Raw genomic sequence first — 15,952 nt, 5'->3', positions numbered from 1 at the left:
TCAGTCTTTACAGAATCAGTAAAGGAGTGGGGAGTGCTAAGGGGCTGGTCTTGATGGCAATTAAGCAAGAAAGGAAAATCAGGCAAAGATAGGAAAACAAGAAAACATCTGGTAATGTGCCAGAAAGACAGACTGACAATCCAATACAATACATATTTTTTTTTCTGAACATCACCTATGTTTTCTTATTACCCTGGGAGTGAATGGGGAGGAGGAAACATGTGTAAATCTTAAACACAATTTCCACAACTAAGGAATGTACTGTGTCTTTAGGAAGAGAAATCAATTTTTCTAAATGGCAGCCTACAACAACTAATGTTTAAAATTTGTAAAATCCTGAGTATATAAATATCAGAGAAGACTTCAGTAACAAGAAGTCACAAAACTCAAAGAAGAACCAGGCCAGGGTAATACAAGACACTATTAGAAATTGCATAGAGTAAGCATCTGTTCTAGTTTGCCTTTAAGCCACTGCTGTGGTAAAACACTGACGAGAAACAACTGGGGGGAACAAAGGGTTTATTTCAGCTCATGGGTCACAGTCCATTATCAAGGGAAACTAGAGAAGGAATTGAAACCTGGAGGCAGAACTGGCATAGAGACCACAGAGGGAATCTGCTTACTGCCTTGCTTTCCATGACTTGCTCAGACTATCTTATACATCCCAGGTTCACCTGACCAGTGTGGTACCACCCACAGAGGGCTAGGGCTTCCCACATCAATAAAAGGCTCTACAGTATAAAAATGCAGTAAGAAGGTAGCTGAAAGCAGAACACTAGTGCTTGCTTGTTTGTTTTGTTTCCTTGTTCAAAACAACCTCTTAAAATCCAACCATTTTTTTTTACCAGACCCATCAGAAGCTTCTGAGGGTTCAATAAATGCAGTTACTTGCCATCTCAAGCAAGATACAGAAGTTAGTGCCAATGTGGTGTTGGTTTTGCAGGTATTCAAAATCTAAGATTTCCTAAGCTATACAGTCTGCAACCAGGGTTCTGCAGATGCTGAGGAAGCCAAGCACTCTGAAATGACCAAGGAGATGGCAATTGCTCCTTAAGGCCAGGAGGATTCCTAGAGAGATGCTGGTCTTCAGTCTATATTTGAGCCCCAATAAAACAGATCCTAATATCAGTGAAGGAATGCAGCAGCCACAGAATGAATAAACCTGTTAGCAAGAAGGAAGCTAACACAACTTCTACACTCAAGTCTCTGTGAACATGATGGGAGCCAGGGCAGAAAGACTGGAAGAGCCAGAGGAATAGGAAGTCTGCTATATGATTTTGTCACCCAGTAATGAAAAGGAAGCTATACCCATGACATCTGAACTGTATGTCTATACCTAAACAAGACCTGAACAGAGTAGCTGTATGATAACTAAAGATTGTAGAGAGAGGGAGATTTTGTTTATCCTGGTGAAGGACTCCTAGGAGATAATTGGTTATGCAATGCAAAGTAGTCAGCCCTGAAATCACATAACACACAAACTTCACTACCTAGACTCAACAGGTTGTATTTATATATCTATACGTGTGTGTGTGTGTGTGTGTGTGTGTGTGTGTGTGTGTGTGTGTGTGTGTGTGTGTAATAATAATAAAACAAAGAAAAAGAAGTCATGAATTTGAGGGGTGGCCTGAGAGTGGTTGGAGTGAGAAAAGGGAAGAAAAGAGTTATGTTATATAGTAATTAAAAGAAAAAATTTAAAAGCCCTGTAGGATAGAGTTTTTTTTAATAAAAAAAAAAGAACAAGGAGGAGGAGGAGGGGGAAAAGGAAGGAAGGCAGCCAAAACTCAGGTTTTCTTCTTTCATGTTCTTTATTTCTGGGCTGCTGGCCACATTTAGGGTGGACTTCCCTCTTCCATTATTTCTGATTAAGAAATTCTGTCATAGAAATGCCAGAAGCTTGTACTTTAGTTGCTGCTAGACTCAGTCAAGACGCCATCGCACATGGCACTGTAGATTTTCCTGCAGGTCTTCTGAGGAAGGAATTTTGGCACTTAATGGAGTGTGGGATCTCTGGTGAACAGGAAAATAACTTGCCACCTGCAGTCTGTGATCCTGTGGGATTGTAATTGAATTGACATTTTCTTGCAAATCTGTAAGTAGTAGCTACAGTAGTGACTTTGTATTTCTTCTGTATTGGAAATGTTTTGATATTTTAAGAAAAGGACAATAGAAGCCAAGTGATAAAGAATAGCATCTGAGAGTCATTTCTCCAACTCAGTTACTACCATTCACTTTTACCTGTCCCAAACTGGGTTCTCTGAGAGGCTAGATTCTCCGGAATATGCAGTCTGGATGCCTTGCCTGTTCTGTATTCCAAATGGGAACACAGGCAGCTAGATGGTGGAGGCTTGTGATTAAGGGCAGATAGTTTCCTGAGAAAGTCTTTTCCTCCCTGAAGTTTTGCCTATAGTGTATTTCCTTTCAAACAAAGTAGTTCTTGGACTCCTTTGTTCTGTAGTTTTAGCTCTTTGTGGTTATAGTGGCATCCCTATATTCTCTTGCTTCATTAGCTCTGGGTAGAGAACAGTGTCCTGCCATTGCCAGTCTTAGAGGACTCCATCATCTAATTTGTTTCCCATACAGCATCATTCATTCCATTTCCTAGGCTCCCTATGCTTTTTTGTATGGTTCTTTCCTTGACTCTTTCAACTTAAAACTTTTGAATTTAAGAATGTCACAAATACTGGAAGTAAAAACAAAGTACGTAACTGAGTGCCAGGAATATGGGTCAGCATCGGAGTGTGTGAGGCATCCTCCAGCAAAGAATGAAAGAAGGAAAGGAAGGAAAGGAAGAGGGCAGAAGGAAAGATTGCTGTTCTGAACAAAAATAAGAGTCCTACTTGTTATCAAAATTTAAAACAAGAGTTTATAAATTTTTCCTTTTAAACTTCAAAAATGCAGTAAGTCCACGTGGAGAGCTGTTGGTTACCACCCGTGTGTGCATGGCCATGCCACTGAAGTACCCTGTTGGTGCTTGTTGTACCTCACAGGTGTCAGAGCTGAGTAGAACTGTTGGTTGTCTCCTCCCCTTGGAAGTTTGCATGGCACCTTCTAGTACCAAATTGTAAAAGAAAAAAAAGGCAAATAAAAAAAAGCAAGCAAAATCCAAAACAGTGAAGCAAAAGCATTTTTAGTATTTCTTCTGGGAAGAATCTTTAGCTATTTGCTGAAGAAGTAATGGTGCTATTTACCCTGTGATCTGGTACCGTAATTTGCTTTCCACTTCCTCATCCTTCTTTAAGATCAAATTTGTTGTTCACTGAAACATTTCTTGTGAGAGATTCTCCCCCAATGCAAGAGAAGTATGGTGACTCCCAGTGACATATGTGAGTGCCACCCTTTTTAATTACACTGAAGCAACTTCACAGTATGTTTGCCACGTTGCAGAATGCTATTAGGCCCTGCGTGATATGCAAGGAAGCATGAGGAAACAGCTTTGCAGGGGAGTTAAGATTGATAGACCAGGCCAGACTTGGTGATTAGGGGGATAAACTACGGCTCGTAACCTGTGCAGTACAGATAACAACTGCAACGTAATTTTCAGCATGAATGAATCAGTATGCTTTAGTGACAGAAAATTTCACTGTGAATGTGAGATTACAATGGGGGGCTCAAGCATGAGAGAAAATGGAAGTGCTTAGAAGAAAATGAGTTGATAAGAAAAAAACCCGAAGACCTGAATTTTATAGGCTATTCTTTGGTTTATCAGAACAACAACAAAACACCAGAACTAGAGGTGATATAAATAACCCCTACCATGTTATTGTTTTTCTTTCTTTATACCATATATAAACACGGTCAATTGTGACTTTGTATACGCCAACTTCAAAAGAGAACTTTGCAAAGTATTTGGCTTGAGGGAAATGGTTCACTGCAGAAAATGCTTGTTATAAGTGTGAGCACAGGAGCTGAGAGCCCACAGTCACTGCACACAAGTAAAACCCAGGCAAATCTGATAGCCCATCTGCAATTCCAGTACTTGGGAGGTGAGATTTCCCAGTGCAAGCCAGATACCCAGAGGAGCCTGACACAGTGAACCTGCTCCAGTGAGAGATACTGCCTCACTAAATAGAGTGGAAAACAGGAAGGCATTCTTTGTCAACCTGGGGCCTCTAAATTCATGCTAACACAACTATTCATTGCAGCCACATTTATGACACACACACACACACACATACACTTGTAAAAATATTTAAAATACCAAGTACTATAGAAAACATTTTCAAAGTTAAAATACCCATGGTTTAAACAGAATAATGAAACAATTTTTCAATGTCAAAATTCTAAAGTTTAGTTTGTTTGTTTGTTTTGGAGGGTGTTTTAGGATACATCAGTTATCATATAGCAAGTTGTTAAAACAAAACTATGAAAAAGAGTAGCAATAAGCTCTTGATGATCTTTTTGGATGGTGTGCTTTTATTATTTCAGTTAACTTTCACAAAATTCTGAGAAATTGGCAATAAAATAACATCTTCCATAAACAAACTGTAATAAACAAACTTAATAGTAATTTAATCACTATAGTAAATTATTAAATGTATATGTAAATGTGTACTTAATAATTATAGTAGATTGATTTCTTGTTTTTCTTTTTGAGATTACTATGTAATTAAAACATTTTCCCATTTCCTTACTTTCTCCAAGCCTTCACATATATACCTCACAATTCTTCAATTTTTTTATTAATTATCATCACATGACCATATATGTGTAGATATACTTATATATTCCTATATACAGCCTGCTTAGTCCATACAACATTACTAGTGTGTGTGGAAAGCCTACAAGCCCTCAACCCTACATAAAGAACTACATGCTACTAAGGAATGCTGAAGGAGGGAGAAAGAGTCTTCTCCAGGGACGAGTACACCAATTGGTTATCCAGTACCAAATGGTTAACAGTGAAATACACATATCACTAACATTATGCAGACTGAGCAGGTTCTGTATATATATGCATGTATGTGTGTATTTGTGCAAGCAATACTTTGAAATACATATATACATATATTCGTGTAATAACAATGAAAATGAGGACATGAACTTGAAAGAAAGCAAATAGGGAAATGCAGAAGAGTTTTGGGGGAAGATAAGAAATCATGTGATTACATTATGAACACAAAACTAAAAGAAAACACAGAAGTAATATTTGTCAAAGTGAGTTAGGAAAGAGTAACTGTTTAAATTTCAATGAATAACAATCAAGTACTTACAGTTTAATGACTTAACCTTATGCAAGGATAATCCCTCTTATGGTGGTTTTAAACAAATTGGCAGATACTATTATTAGATGTTGACATTTCCTTTATTGCAGTTGGAAAGGAGACTTGGGACTGATGTAAGCATCATGGAGCAATGCATCTGCATTTTGTAATGTAAACAGATAAAAATACTATTATAATTGAATTGGGAAAATCAAGACAGAACTGCACACAGTGATTCAAATACTCCAGTGAAGTATAAGTCAATTGGATGTCTCATTTATCACCCAAATCCAAAGTCTACAAGAATGAAAATATAAACGTTCTGGTTTTGTTGTGTTTTTAACTATTTTTTAAACAAGCAAAGGAACGCACTTGGATGTACATTTTCATTTCATCAGTCTCATCAAGGAATGTAATTCCAGACAAACCAGGAAAAAATTCAGTGAATAGCTGATAAATGGATGAATAAAATATTCATCTTCTGAGATCAGAAAATATGAATTAAAACCAGTGTGCTGTCCCTGCATGATTATCAGAAAGATGATGGTTTAAATGACTGTTCTTGAGGATATCAAACAAGGGAGGCACCTTTTTCATTCTAAGAAAATGTAGTTTTAGAAATAGTTCAACATTGTCTAATAGTGAATATATGCATTCCAAAAGGCAAATAACTTCACTTAACAGTGAAAAGTGATGTCTCTGACCACAGGGTTAGGACTGGAATTTATGGCATATAATTAGATGATTGATCTACAAAGCTTCCTGATTAGTTATACAATATACAATTACAAAGCATAACTTTAAGACTGGGGGTCAAGTAATGGATGGATGATGTTATTGACTGAGATGGTGAGGCCCACAGGTCCAGCAGGGAATACTTTTTGAATTTGCGATGCTGATTGGATATTATAGCCAAGATGTTCAGTGAACTCTTCTTGGGCAACAGGCTGAGCTGGGATTGGAAATCTAGAGTTATTGTATAGATGATTTTTACAGTTATACCACTGGCTTGGGCTATTGAAGTAAATGTAATTAGAAGGAATGCCTGATTATAATTATATTAACATTAACATTAAAATGTGACTGCACTATGAAAACAAAGAAACAAATTGATAAGAATGCATCCCAGGCCCTCCCGAACTGCCTTGGAGCTCATTCCTAGTACCTACAGATCCCTTCCACACTACGCTCCTTATGCTGGTTTTCCCCTGACATTCTCTATCCTAATAAATGTCTTCACCAATCTCCCTCACTCACCAGTTTCCCACCTGCTTTCCAGGAAACAACCAAAGTTTTCTGACCTGATGTTTTCAAGTTCTTGCCAGTTTCTACTTTATAACAGATAGCCATTTACAGTGCTTATGTGGGTCTCCATTATGGGAAAAAAAAAAACAAAAAAACAAAAACACCTATCCAAGTTGTGAGCATTCCCACATAATTATATAATGATACAATGGAAAAAGTAAATGAAAAATATAGAAGACAACAATATTTTGTTCAGAAACAAGACATAAGACTCAGTGCTTTCTTGAGATTAAAATGCTTAATTTTTACGGTGTAAGTTTGTCTGGATGAAGTCATGTAAATTTGTAACTAAAAAAGTAATAAGTGGAGCCACATTGTGTTTTCATGGGTATGTATATGGTGTGTGTGTGTGTGTGTGTGTGTGTGTGTGTGTGTGTGTGTGTGTGCAAGCATTCAAACGTGTGTCAGTGCACTTGTGGGGAATGTAGCCATGTATATAAGAACACATTTGTGTGGTACCTGAAGCTAATAAGAGTTTCCACTCCTTGCTCTTAGACTATTCATAAATGTGGGATCTCACAGTTGAATCCAGAGGTCCCTGATATTGCTGGTATAGCTAGACATGGGACCTTCTGTCTCCTGTTTCCCAGTTTCAAGAATTACAGGAGGGCTGACAGGCACACTGGCATTTACATTGGTCCTACAGATCCACCATTTCTGGTTTAGCTTGCTGCTAACATATCAAGGCTTTAAGTGCAGCTCCATCTCCCCCACTTTCTTAAGTCAGCAGTATAAACACATGGTATGAGAAGCAGTGACCCTTCCATTCCTTGCTTTGATTTTCTATTTTTCAATTTTGATTTTATTTTTCTATTCTACCATTATAATAGATATAATACATTTTCATCCTTTGGTGTGGAAAGGAAAACAGGATAAAGAAGCTAAATGGAGGAAAGAAATATAATATGTATTTACTAAACAAAGTCATGAGTAGGGCTAGATGACCAAAGAATTTTTATTGTCTTACACAAAGGCACCAATCTGGGATGGGCAGATTTTTGTATAAGTAGGAAGGGTGTATAGCAGTTAGGGCCCCAGTGGGAAGGGGATGGTATATTCAGTATTCAGTTGAAGATGATTCATTGATCTGACTATCAGTAGAAAAACGGGTAATACGCAGAGATAACAGGAAGTTATAAAGCTGGCATAAAGTAAATACTTAACAGAACGTTAAATTTAATGCATATTTTCAACTAAAAAATATCAATTACTAAAGTATGGCATTGGAGACATGGGACAAAAATACACAGGTATACATGCATATTAGACTAGTAGTTTAATAACCTATGTGATAATTTGCATTAATGGAAATTATCTCATCATGAGATAATGTTTGTTAATCCAGTGTTTGGTCATATTTCACTGAACACTAATAAAATCCATAGGCATGGTGCATAACTTAACTCTCCGTGTGGTTCTTCTTGCATCAAGGGGCAACTTGTATTGATCTTGGCATGGCAATAAAGTTAAGCAGAAAGAAATTGGGATGAAATTGCATTGGCCATGTAGTAGTCAAAAACTATGCAACAAAAATAGATGAAGAGTGCAGAGGTTCTGAATAAGACACAAAATCCTTTCTATATGCTATTACTAAGTAAGACATAAGGCTCATATCATTTCAGATGTGGAAAATGTCTCACACTATCCAGTTCACATACCAATGACACCTACTCCTGGAAGTTGGGTTATCAGGAGGATTCTGAAGAGGAGACACTCTGAAGTATGAACTTTTGTCTATTATTTACAACAGCTTGACTTAACCTTCAAGGCATAGTTTCTTTCTGACATTTACACTCCACATTAAGATTAAAAAACAGAGGCATGTAAATGTTGCTTACCCATTGTGGTTTGGTGCCACAGATTTTAAGATCTATTAAATGAGGATTTCAAGAATTCTTGGCATATGATTTAAGAAAATCCAAGTCATTTTTCTTGGGAAGCCCTTGAGCAGGTGAATTTTTACCAAACAGAGTGCTTATATATTACTGTTGTCTGTTATGATACTTAGAATTTTCAGAAAAAGCCATGTGGGACAGGAATACACATATTTACTTGGGATGAAATAATGCTTATCCATGAGAAATAGCATTTAAATATACTAAGATATTATGCAATTGGGAAATGTAAAGCTATGTTTTGCATTTTTGTCTTTGTCTTCTGGAATGAAATGCATATTGGTTGGTGGATGGTGCAGGATCTCAGAGAAAATGCACATATCTTAATCATCAGTGCAGCTTTGTGTTTGCATTAACTGTGCTGAAGGTAGTGTTTCTATGTTTCTCTTTAATACTCTAGATATGATATTGTTCAATATGATCAAGTAGGTTTGATGTTACAAACTTTTCTTATGTCTTTAAAGGAAGAATAGTTATTTTTTACTTTGTTTGCAGGGTAGAAAAGGTTGAGGAAGAAACTACGACCACTTTTTGAACTAACTGTAGTCTGTTGGTAATGATTTTATCTAACAGAAATCTTAACTTTAAAACTATGGTGTATTTTAGCAAAAAAAGTTATTTTCTGATACCCATAATTACTAACTGTGTGCCATTTTATCAGATCTGAGATATCAAATTTGGTTTGATATCTCAGGTACAATTATAAGATGAATTTAATAGGACCATAACTTGGTAAAAAGAAGATATTCTAAAAGTAGCCAGACAAAGCAGTTCTGGATTCCCTTTACAGCAAATCCACCTGAGTATTTGTCACCTCAGTGAAACACAAGTTTTATGACAGCGTTGGTATATGCTATTGAAATATTTTTGTTTGGCTACTAGAATGCTTAGTCCTGTATCCCTGAAACCTCTTATTTACCAAAACCCCTGCAATCTACTGATCTCTACATACATCTCCCTCACGGCTGAGCATGAGAGCTACAATAATTTTAGGGCATAGTTTCCCCCTCAGAAATCATTGTTTCACATGTTTATCTCGTCTTACAGCCTAGAAGTTTTCTGTTGATAGAACTCATGTCTACTTCATTAATTTCTCTGCCACAACTGCTGTAGCCAGAATTCTATGGACACCCTGTGCATATAGAAACTCCTTGTTTAGTCGATGAAGACTAAATACAGAGCCTAGCTTCTGCATGTCTTGTAACAAAAGCCATTTTGTTATAACATTTATATGTATTTTTCTTTTTCCTTTTCAAAAATTTCTAATAATTCAGACCTGTAGTTCTCATAATATGGCTGTACTAAAGGGAGCCTACATATCACCTACCAACTCATTGTAAGTCATAATTTTATAACACAGAATGACATGGCATATATAGAAGTATTGTCGATCAGTGAAAATGAAGCAAGATATATGGCCCAATAGAAATAAAAAAAGTTATAGTCATGTAATACATGTCCTATTCCTGGGTTTCTTTTCTGTCATCTTGTTTCAAATAAAACATCTCAGTATAGATAAGTTACCATGCTCGTATAAGAATATAATTTACTTTATACATGCAAGAAGGCATTGAGACACACTTTTTAGCCAATGTGCCAGGCTGCCATTATTTCATTTACATAGCCAGAAGACAGCCTTCTTCAGTGTGGAGCAAACAGACTTCATCATTCACTGCAATAAAAGTACAGTGAGGGTGACCATTTTCTCTGACTTGCAATATCCACAGCTTGATGCCAAAGGGGCCAAGAGCAACATTTATGACAGAAGAATAACCCAAACTCATCATAATGTCTGATGATGGCCTTGGATCAAAAGGACACATAATTTCTGGACAACTAGCAAATCTACCTTCAACCCCAGATGGAGGTGCTATTTCCACTTTCCAATGCTGATCACTCTAGAAATATTGCTAAACAAATTGTCCAGAGAACAAGCCATGCTTACCTCTTTTCAGAAGATATGCAAAAACCCAAAAGCTCTTTGGGGATGTGTGCCTGGGTATGTGTGTGTTTCCATCATGTACCAGATGTTTACTTTGATATTTTGATTAATAGAGGGAAGGAATATGATCCATTTATAAATATCATTTTTGCAGTCACATGCTACCAAATATTAGTATATTGTAATGACAAATTTGAACATTGTAATTTTTTAAGTGGCTCAAAAGAGAAAGAATCCATGCAACAGAATTCAAGCAAAAGGTTTTTTATTAATATTAAGGGAAAAGGATTGTAAAAATAAGAAACGGGAGGAGACTGGCTTCTGGGGACAGGAGCAGTGGGAGAGAGGAACAACAGGAAAGAAAGGCAGAGAGAAAGAGAGGCAGAGAGAGAGAAATAGATAGAAGGAAAGGGGGAGGAGGTGGCCAGGGCCTTTTAAAAGGGAATTTAAATGAATAGGCACAGGTGGCGCTCTTAGTGGATTCAGCTGAGGGTGTATCTTGTCAGAACCCCATGGATAGGTGAGTATAGATGCCTGAATATAACTATATAACTATTATAATTCTTTCTTCTAAAATCAGTCAATAAAGAAAGTGATTTTCTTTTCTTTTTCTTTCTTATTATTTTTTTTTTTGGCTTTTCCAGACAGGGTTTCTCTGTGGTGATTTTCATTTATAATAAGAATCAGAGTTTATCCTGTAATAAGTTTATAATTCAATATAAAATTCTCAATAAATCCACAGTGCATGGAACCTAAAATATGTGAGTGAATGAAACACAATTCTCAGAACGCTTTTATATGATGAATGAGAAGAAAGTTGAATTATAGTTCAGTAAATCAATTCTGTTCAGCAGGGTGAAGAAAAGATCAGTTACCTAAGTTACCTAATGAGAATACATAGAAAAACTTCTTTGGGAGAAGACTTGGCTCTTCTTGTTCGTTTCTTTGTTGTTTTTGGATGTTTATTTTTGGTTTTTGGTTTGCTGAGACAAGAGTTTCTCAGTGTAACAGTTCTGGCTATCCTGGAACTTGTTTTGTTGACCAGACTGGCCTCAAATTCATAGAAATCCTCCTGCCACTGCCTTTTGAGAGCTGGGATTAATGGCATAATTAATGTCACTACTGCTCAGCTGAAGACATGACTTTTAAAGGGATAGAAATATCTTTATGGAGAATAAGAAAATGCAAATTAAAGATAGATTAATATTTTTATGAGTACATAAAAATGTATGGTAGTGTTTGAATCACAGGGAAAGACAATTATTACCATGCCAGTTATATCAAATAAATGAATATTGTTTTAAGTGAATATAAATATTTAGAATTGTTATTAAATATAAGTAAATACATTTAAAATAAAGAAAATTTGCTTAAGAGTATATACAAATAAATTCTATCATGAATTTCATCACTATATTCCTAAAACTAGTAACATTGAAGTTAAATTTTTTATTTAAATTAAAAACAATCTTGTTTTACATGTCAATCCCTTCCTTCCCCTTCCCCTCCTCTCCTACCCCCCACAGATCCTTTATCCCATTCTCTTTCTGATCCCCAGGGAGGGTGAGACCTTCCACGGGGGATCTTAAAGTCTGTCATATCATTTGGAGCAGGGCCTGGACCCTCCCCCATGTGTCTAGGCTAAGAGAGTGTCCCTCTATGTGGAATGGACCAAAGTCCATTCATACATTAGGGATAAATACTGATCCACTACCAGAGGCCCCATAGACTGCCCAGGCATCCTAACTGACACCTACATTCAGAAGGTCTGGGTCGGTCCTTTGCTGGTTCCCCAGCTATCGGTCTGGTGTCCATGAGCTCCCCCATGTTCAGGTCAGCTGTTTCAGTGGGTTTCTCCAGTCTGGCCTTGACCTTTTTTCTCATCCCTCTTCCCTCTCTGCAATTGGATTCCAGAGTTCAGCTCAGTGTTTAGCTGTGGGGATCTGCTTCTGCTTCCATCAGCTACTGGATGCAGGCTCTAGGATGGCATATAAGGTAGTCTTATCAATCTCATTATCGGGGAAGGGCATTTAAGTTAGCCAGTCCACTGTTGCTTAGATGGTTAGTTGGTGTCATCCTTGTAGAACTTTGGACATTTCCCTACTGCCAGGTTTGTCTTTAAATCTATAATGGCTCCCTTCATTGTGGTATTTCTTTTCTTGTTTTCTCTTCAGATCATATAAATCTTTTTCCTTTTACTAAGTTAATTTTTATCTCAGAGAATTGCTCTAAACTCTAACAGGCAGCAAGAGCACAGAGAAGTTGGGCCTATAATACCATGGAGTCAAGAATTCCTTCAGCACCATGAATGGGCTTAATTGTGCAGATTCTTTTATACCTGCCCCCCCCCCATTTGTCATGACAAAAAAATCTATATCTCTTCTCATAAGCTTGCTATTGTTTTCTTAATGTATATGTGTGGAAGTATATTATATATTATATACTAGTATGTGTACATAATTAATTTTCTTTTAGATTCTTCTGGACAGATTTTGCATTCCACTTCTTCTGAATGAAGTCATGACTATCTTTCAGGGCTCAACCTATAGTCCAACAAAGTAATGTCTTCATTGGCCATTTAAAGGTAAGGGGTTTCTAATTTGACAAACTACATTTTCCTAGTCATTAAAATTATTCATGGGTTTAAATATTTGTACTTTATATTTTTAATTGAACTTCATCATTTTTTCTTCATTTTCCAATTTAGGTTAGTGTTTCCTTTGACACATGTTATTTTATGCTTCTAAGTAACCAAATAGTTTTCCAAGACAGTAGCTAGAATATTCAAAATTCATTCAAATTTTCATCGTGGTTATTATACTTTGCTTCTGCACATTAAAATAATCCAAATCGAACTACCCTAACAACACACAATTTGGAAAGACATCATGTTAATAAAATTACATTTTAAGTGAAATAGTTCTTTGCTATTTCATTGGATTTTACCTTTAAATTCTTTCAGTAATGATTTTATGATACAAAGTTTTAAAATATTAAGATATTCACATATTTCTTTTATTACTTTAGAAACTACGTATAATATTTTTAATTGTGTGGGTGGAAGGGAGTAAGCACACATGTTTGGAGGTTCCTGCAGAGGCCAGAAGAGGGCACTGTATCTTCTGGAACTGGAGTTACAGGTTGTTGTGAGCTGCCAGACATGGGTCCTGGGAACTCAACTCAGGTCCTCGGGAAGGGCAGCAAGTGCCCTTACCACTGAGCAATCTTGCCAGACCCTGTACTTTTTTTCTCATTTAGAGCTTGAATTTAACATTAAATCCTATAAATTCTAACATTGAGCACTGTTAATCACCCTAAACTGAAGCACACCACAGCAACAGTGCAAAATTAAAATTTAAGAATCTAATAGCTAGGACAGTCACTGAAGAGATGAAGGGACAGTTTAAGGAGAGATAAAACAGCAACAAATGACAAATTTAGGGGTAATTGAAATTCCAAAGCAAAACTGTAATTAACCTGTTTAAATCATGTGGTTTCCTGGTTATTATTTTAACATTTTCTACAAATGTAAATGAATGGAAAAAAAGTCAGATTGTAAATGAGCATTGCACTGTTTCACAGCTCCGTTTGCTGTGCCCCAGACAGAATGTCCTCGCTGTGTTCTTGCCTTGAACATTTGTTCCGGGAGAAAGACACAGTGTGAAGCTGAGGTGTACATTTTGTAGTTCACAGTATCTCTGTTGTCTCTGGATTTATAGATCCTGTTTGTAGTCCATTACAGATCCAAGAGGGGAGGTACCATTCTGAAGAAACAAGAACCAGAAGCAAGAGAACCAGTGTCTGTCTTGGGACAAATCCCATAGTCCAGATGCTGAATTGTCATGTGTCTCTGATGTGTTTCCAGAAAAAGAGAGAAGAAACTCTATCATTTCTGCAGAAATCCTGATAATGCATGAGAAATTTAAAGAGAATTGGTCTAGATCATTGAAAATAATTAATCACAACATAGACATCTTTTCTTTTTCCCATATATCGTTCTAAAAATTCAAAGTAATTCCATATGTGTGTGTGCACACACACGTGCAATCAATATTGTTACAATACTACAATGAAATTTCAAACTTTGAAACTGTATCTAGTCAATTTATTAATCCTATTTATCACCTATGATGTATATCTGTCACCTGCCTTCTATATATCTATCTATCTTTACTTGTCATCCATCCATATATCATCCATATGACTATCTTATCTGTCTTTCTGTCATCTATGTAAATACACAAATAGAAAAGTTAAATGACAGTATTTGCTATCATATCTATACATTAAAATTGAATACCAAAGTTTTTAGATAAAAATCCCATTCTTATGAATGAATTTTGTTTTATATGAATTTTCAGAGGCTTTGCTTCTCTCAAATCAAGACAATACTGCTGTCCTCCAGTTATCTGTCCTTCAGTTATCTGTCCAGGATGACTCCATCCATGCTATCCTCCAAGGTGTCTTCCTAAATGACTCCATCAATGCTGTCCTCCAGAGTGTCTGGATACTCCATCCATGCTGTCAGTATCTTTATCATTAATGGTTTTCTAAGCATCAAGTTCTGTGTGTGGCACAGCCCTCCTGAGCACACAATACCCATTTTGTCTTTTCTATGCATGAGTATCTGAGAAAGTGAGAGTAATAGTCCAGAAGACTGTTCACCTGTTGTGCTATAAATGACAGGTTGGTTTGTTTTGTTTTGTTTTGTTTTTTGCCTCTGACAACGGTGTCCTGTATCTTATCCCACCATCTATGACTGGCGATTCAACCCATTATTCCACAAGCAAGGTAAACACTCAGATTCACACAAGCTTTTTTTCTAGGGTTGCAAATCACAGAAGTCATTAAAGGGGGCTAAAATGATTGAAAAAATAAGAGTAAAGTTATGATAAGTATATTAGAATAAAACCATGAGAAGAGTCAATTCATTCTCAAACTTTCTACAGAATCACTGCTTGTATCTATGGATGGATTAACTAATATCTCATTTAAAAGGTAGTGGGTGTCAAGTCATTTCTTCACTTTTCTTTTAGGACTTTTGTAGGATATTTGCATAGCATGTGCACTGCCAGTTTCGGTCACCAGTATGAGAGATGGATGGAGGATAGACACAGAGGGAGAACACAAATTATATAGTCCTTCCAAAGACTATATAATTAAATATTACAACCAAAAAGAAATGGGATATGATAGGGCCATCAAGTCCTTCCAAGTACTCAGTGAATAAAGTGGAAAGCAAATTGATGTTGAAAAAACAAAGCTTGTAGCATACAACATTCAACATTCAGTCAATAGCAATAAAGTTTTCAGTCCATTAGAGAAAGTAAAGTCTTGGGAACTTGTAAAGTTCCCAGGTTCAGTACCTAACACTCATATATTGTCTCAAAATGACCTTTAATTCCAGTTCTGTGGGATCTGAAATAATATTCTGGCTTCTGTGGGCCACTTCATATATACAGTGTGCACAAACTCACAAATGCACACACAAAGATACAGATGATAAACAAATAAGTAGAACATGTTCTTATAAAATGAGAAATATCTATTTAAATGCTCCAGAAAGATGAGGTCTTCTTTTATATTGCTTTCAATTATATGGAGGA

At 36.4% G+C, this 15,952-nt stretch overlaps 1 protein-coding gene across 13 annotated transcripts in view; it reads right to left on the bottom strand.

The window, feature by feature from the left end:
- The window catches only part of Marchf1 (membrane associated ring-CH-type finger 1), a 630,089-nt gene that overhangs the window by 464,252 nt on the left and 149,885 nt on the right, over positions 1-15,952 (bottom strand). For 4 of the 13 annotated variants that reach the window (XM_035450825.1, XM_035450829.1, XM_035450827.1 and 1 more), the window contains one exon: positions 5,214-5,361. The exons of 8 other annotated variants lie outside the window; for them this stretch is intronic. The gene's annotated coding sequence lies outside the window, so the exon portion shown is untranslated. Of the gene's footprint in view, positions 1-5,213; positions 5,362-12,103; positions 12,160-15,952 lie in introns of those variants that run through there. One more of the 13 variants, XM_035450835.1, reaches the window with a different exon arrangement.

This window comes from Cricetulus griseus (genome assembly GCF_003668045.3).
Source record: "Cricetulus griseus strain 17A/GY chromosome 1 unlocalized genomic scaffold, alternate assembly CriGri-PICRH-1.0 chr1_0, whole genome shotgun sequence".
NCBI lineage: Eukaryota > Metazoa > Chordata > Mammalia > Rodentia > Cricetidae > Cricetulus > Cricetulus griseus.
Note: the sequence above shows the minus strand (reverse complement) of the source record. Positions and strands in the feature narration are given on the sequence as shown.